The sequence below is a fragment of the Palaemon carinicauda genome, chromosome 37 (genome assembly GCF_036898095.1).
Source record: "Palaemon carinicauda isolate YSFRI2023 chromosome 37, ASM3689809v2, whole genome shotgun sequence".
Classification (NCBI taxonomy): Eukaryota; Metazoa; Arthropoda; class Malacostraca; order Decapoda; family Palaemonidae; genus Palaemon; species Palaemon carinicauda.
Genome location: NC_090761.1, coordinates 8,805,834 through 8,810,833, shown reverse-complemented (window position 1 = coordinate 8,810,833; position 5,000 = coordinate 8,805,834). Strand labels below are relative to the sequence as shown.

Here is a 5,000-nt window from a genome sequence, read left to right as displayed (position 1 = left end):
TGTAATTCTGATTTCAAACGATCTACCTTTCATGAATTTTATATCCGATGAAACAACCTATTTTCTTATCATTATATATATACATATATATATATATATATACTTATCATATATATACATATATTTATTTATATATATACTGATCATATATATACATACATATATATATATATATATATATATATATATATATATATATATATATATATATATATATACACATATATATCGTATGCATCTGGAGATGGATTAGTCATGCTCTTCGCACACCCCAAGATAGTTTAGTTCACCCAACTGTTTACTGGTCTCCACAAGGCAATAGAAGAGTTGGAAAACCCGTGCCTACATGGATGAGGACTATGAAGCGTGAAATAGTAGATGAAGAATGGAGAAGTATAGAATTAAAAGCTCAAGATAGAGACGACTAGCGAAATCTAACCGAGGCCCTTTGCGTGAATAGGCGTAGGAGATGATGATACATACCGTATTTACATACGCCCAAAGGACATTATGTGTCCCTATCTTGATCATAATTTAGTGTGAAGAATTGAGATGACAGTACATTTTCCATAAAAAAAAATCGAATCTGATTAATACTGCATAGCACAATGGGTCAAGTCACTATCATTCTATTTTCTTACACCATAATGTAAAGGTTTGAATCACGACCAAGATAAGAGCACTTAGATATGCAATATAAGGCGGTGTGAAACAAGTAAGTTATCTTACTGACTATTCAATAAATTCAATGGCGCAGGTTTGAACTTTGTTCAGTGTATAGGCGCTTTTCATATAATTTCCTTTGCGTATAAATTATTCCTGAGATGAATTGAATAAGCTATCAAACAATTATTTGGGCTTAACTTCTAAGAAAATAAAAATTTCCATTATATACAAATGCATTATATATATATATATATATATATATATATATATATATATATATATATATATATATATATATATATATATACATATATATATATAATATATAAATATATATATATAACGCACATATGTAAACAAAGAGAGAGAGAGAGAGAGAGAGAGAGAGAGAGAGAGAGAGAGAGAGAGAGAGAAAATATAGTTCTTTCTCTTGCATCGCATTCTGTTGGGAATCTTGGGATCAAATCGATTAAACTAAAATTTCTCCGCCAGTGATACATTCTTCAAAACTAGCCAACAATGCGACACCCAACTCTCACTTTTACTATGACATTAAGTCTTGTCTCGAACTGATTCAAAATATGAAAGCTATGAATATTTTTCACTGTTCGGCATCTGGCTTTAATTTACTTGCTGGAAAAGTTCCCTTATAATGAGTGAATGTTTGAATGATACTTATGCTGAGAGAGAGAGAGAGAGAGAGAGAGAGAGAGAGAGAGAGAGAGAGAGAGAGAGAGAGAGAGATGCTGAAAGAAGATTACGAGTAGCTTAGTCTTAAAGCGATTATATGTAAATCATATGAACGTTATTTGAAATCCATTACTAAAAATCATTTGATAAATTAATAGTAAAAACATGTCCATGTGAAATTCTCAATATCACCACTCCTTTCCTGTCCACATCTTTCCACTGAAGATTCACAGCAGAGTGATGGATAATCTCATGACATGGTAGTCGTCTGTTTGTTACAGCGTCATGTTCATAATACATGGTAGGGTGCTTAGCTCACAATAGCAAGGACCCTTGGTTTGTGTCTAGTCTGCTACCCGTAACTGAAGTTAGTGTCATTGAGTATCAGTGAGAGCTGTGGGTTAAAGAAAAAGCAGTGGAGTGGCAACAGAATCTCTTGACTTATTGTGGAATCAAAAGGAGATATTGTTTTAGCGCTACTTCCACCCAGGGACAAAGTGGTACGGTGAAAAAGAGTACACTGTATATATATATATATATATATATATATATATATATATATATATATATATATATATATATGTATATATATATATATTTATATATATATACATATATATATATATATATATATATGTATATATATATATTTATATATATATACATATATTTATATATAATATATATATACATAAATATATATATATATATATATATATATATATATATATATATATATATATATATATATATATATTCCCAGTTGAAGCCCTTGGGCTTATAGCATCCTGCTTTTCCAACTCGAGTTGTAGCTTAGCTAATAATAATAATAATAATAATAATAATAATAATAATAATAATATACATATGTGTGTGCATGCGTTTATCTTCTTAAACATTTCTATAGGCGTTAATCTTCATGATTGCTAGATATTAAACAAAATTTTCTTCATTCTCATCTTTGTGAGGGCTCTTTTGTGGAAATGAGTACCTTGCTTTTTTATATATGTTTACAATTAGGCTGTTTTGTTTGGGTTGTTTCATGAGAACGAAAGCTAATAATAATAACAATAATAATAATAATAATAATAATAATAATAATAATTTCAACTGTGACTGGGTGGATGTATAATCTCATCAGGTAAAGACGTCCTTATTCACACTCTTAAATAAAAGGAGAAAACAGGAATGATGGAATGTTGGGTTGACGTATGAACCCAACAGATGCATTCAATGGTTTTTCTGTACTGAACATATAAAAAGGAGAGAGAGAGAGAGAGAGAGAGAGAGAGAGAGAGAGAGGGGAGAGAGAGAGAGAGAGAGAGAGAGAGTCTTCATAGATTTATTCTAATAAACCGGCTTGGCAAATCAGGTCACTGGGTTTAAAAATTGCTACCAGATTTGGAATGAATGGGTTCTGACAAATCATAAATCAAATAGATCTAATCAGGTTTTTCTCATTGGGTAATTATGACACAGTTTGGTTTCAGAAATCATACTCTGAGATTAATTTTCCTTTTCTTGGCCAACCGATTTTAACAGCTTTTTATTCGTGGAAATTCTTTTTATACTTAACCAAATGAATATTTGTATGACAAATGTCACAGCATTCTCTCATAATAATTCCACTTGTTAAAAAGGAAATACTGTACGTCAAAACTTGAATTAATCTATTGACTGGGACCGTCTAAGTTTCTAAAACCTTACCACTGACCTTTGTAAAGTATATTACAAGAAATATGCTTAAACTGAATCTGAAGCAAGTAAATATGTTTCGTCTACACAAAACAAAACCAGTAACTGCCTGGGCTTCCAAGCATATCCAAACTTACTTGAGAACTTATTTTAAACATAAACTCAGTAATTAAGATGTTGGAAGGTATGCCATCTAATCTATTGACATTTTTTAAATTGATTCGTGTTTTGTTTTGCAAATGAACTCAAATCAATCTTGTCTGGTGTTCCTTAGAGCAGATTTCCGAGACCTTCCTGTTTTCTACATTATTAGTAATATAATGATTAGTCCTTAAAATAAAACTGTACAGTAGGCTTAAGTTATCATTAGTCGATTCACACCACCCTGTTTTATATTCTTTGCTGTAAAAACAATGAAATGAATGATCATGAAAACTATATTATTCTTATCGTTAATTTCGCCTAATTTTTTTCCTATCCTATTTTACAACACTTAACATTTTTCCCCTAATACTCTTCTACAACTAGTTTAGCATAGTCACTACCCTTTTGAATAACTTGTATCATAGCCTCTGTACCATAGTCTTCCACTGTCTTGGGGTACAGTTCTCTTGCTTGAGGGTACAACTCGGGCACACTATTCTATCTTATCCTTCTTCCTATTGTTTTCCTAAGTTTTTTATAGTTTATATCTGAAAGATTTATTTTAATGTTGTTACTATTCTTGATATATTTTACTTTAATTGTTCATTACTTCTCTTGTAGAGTATTTATTTCCTTATTTCCTTTCCTCACTGGGCCATTTTTTCCTTGTAGGAGGCCTTGGGCTTACAGCATCCTGCTTTTCCAACTAGGGTTGTAGCTTAGCTAATAATAATAATAATAATAATAATAATAATAATAATAATAATAATAATAATAATAATAATAATGTGTATGTATTCCCGTGTTGACTCCTTCACTGAGATCGAGTTGATTCACCGCATTTATTAATTTTCTTTTCATTAAAACCAGACAATCTAAGTATATATTTGGTGGAGACAAAATCAGTCATCAGGTCAGTTAATCATCGAAACTATTTGAACTATTTTACTTGAAAACACAAATGTGATCTCTTATCTTTATGTTAGAATTTGACTAGACTTAATTCAAAAATCTATTCAAAATTTTTAACTAGAAAAATTTATGTAAACCAATTTCAGTTCAGAAACAAATTAGCTGATCAGTAAAGGTCCAGCTTAAACAGATTTGATCCAATTGAGTTCACGTATAAATCGAATTAGCTTCATGGAATTTGGAACCGAGGCCAGGGAGGCCATTGAGTGTAGAGCTTAAACTAGGAGAAAACCCTGAATTTGCACTATGAAGTAAAAGTTTAAAATGGGTTAAGCAGCAGGATGGAAGAAAGGTAGCCGGAACGAAGCTAAAATAGTTTAAAAAGTGGGTTTAGCTAGGGGCCGAATACACAGCAAGGAGCCTTTTATAATGCCCACGGAACACCGCGCGAGGATCATTTATGGCAAGATCTAGCCAAAAATCAAGATTAGTAAAAATTTAGTGACTGACTACCACCTGATCGAACAATTCAAGATCAACCCTAAGGTATTCATTCAGAGTATAACTGTAAACCTCGGCTCTCACACGCTAGGTATGGAAATATCTATAGATATATGTTCAAAAACAATCTTTTCGGAGTAATCCCTTTCTCTGAACGCATACTGTATATTAGTATGCATCCTAGACCTCTACTTATCAGTAGAGTGAGGTTCGTCTAAAACTGAAATGGTGGCATTGTTAGGTTAACCTCCTGACCTTGTGCCAGCACTAGCATCAGCTCCTCTGTAAAGCCAGTGTAGGAATCTACCCAAGTTCCAAACATCTGAAAATAGTAACCTTTATCGTTTAAACTATTTCTTTCCTCTTCATGTGATGGAAACATACTGGAAAAT

General features: G+C 31.6%; 1 protein-coding gene across 1 annotated transcript in view; it reads right to left on the bottom strand.

Moving 5' to 3' along the window:
* Positions 1-5,000, bottom strand: part of LOC137629445 (protein phosphatase 1 regulatory subunit 16A-like) — a 423,268-nt gene that overhangs the window by 382,405 nt on the left and 35,863 nt on the right. The window lies entirely within an intron of this gene.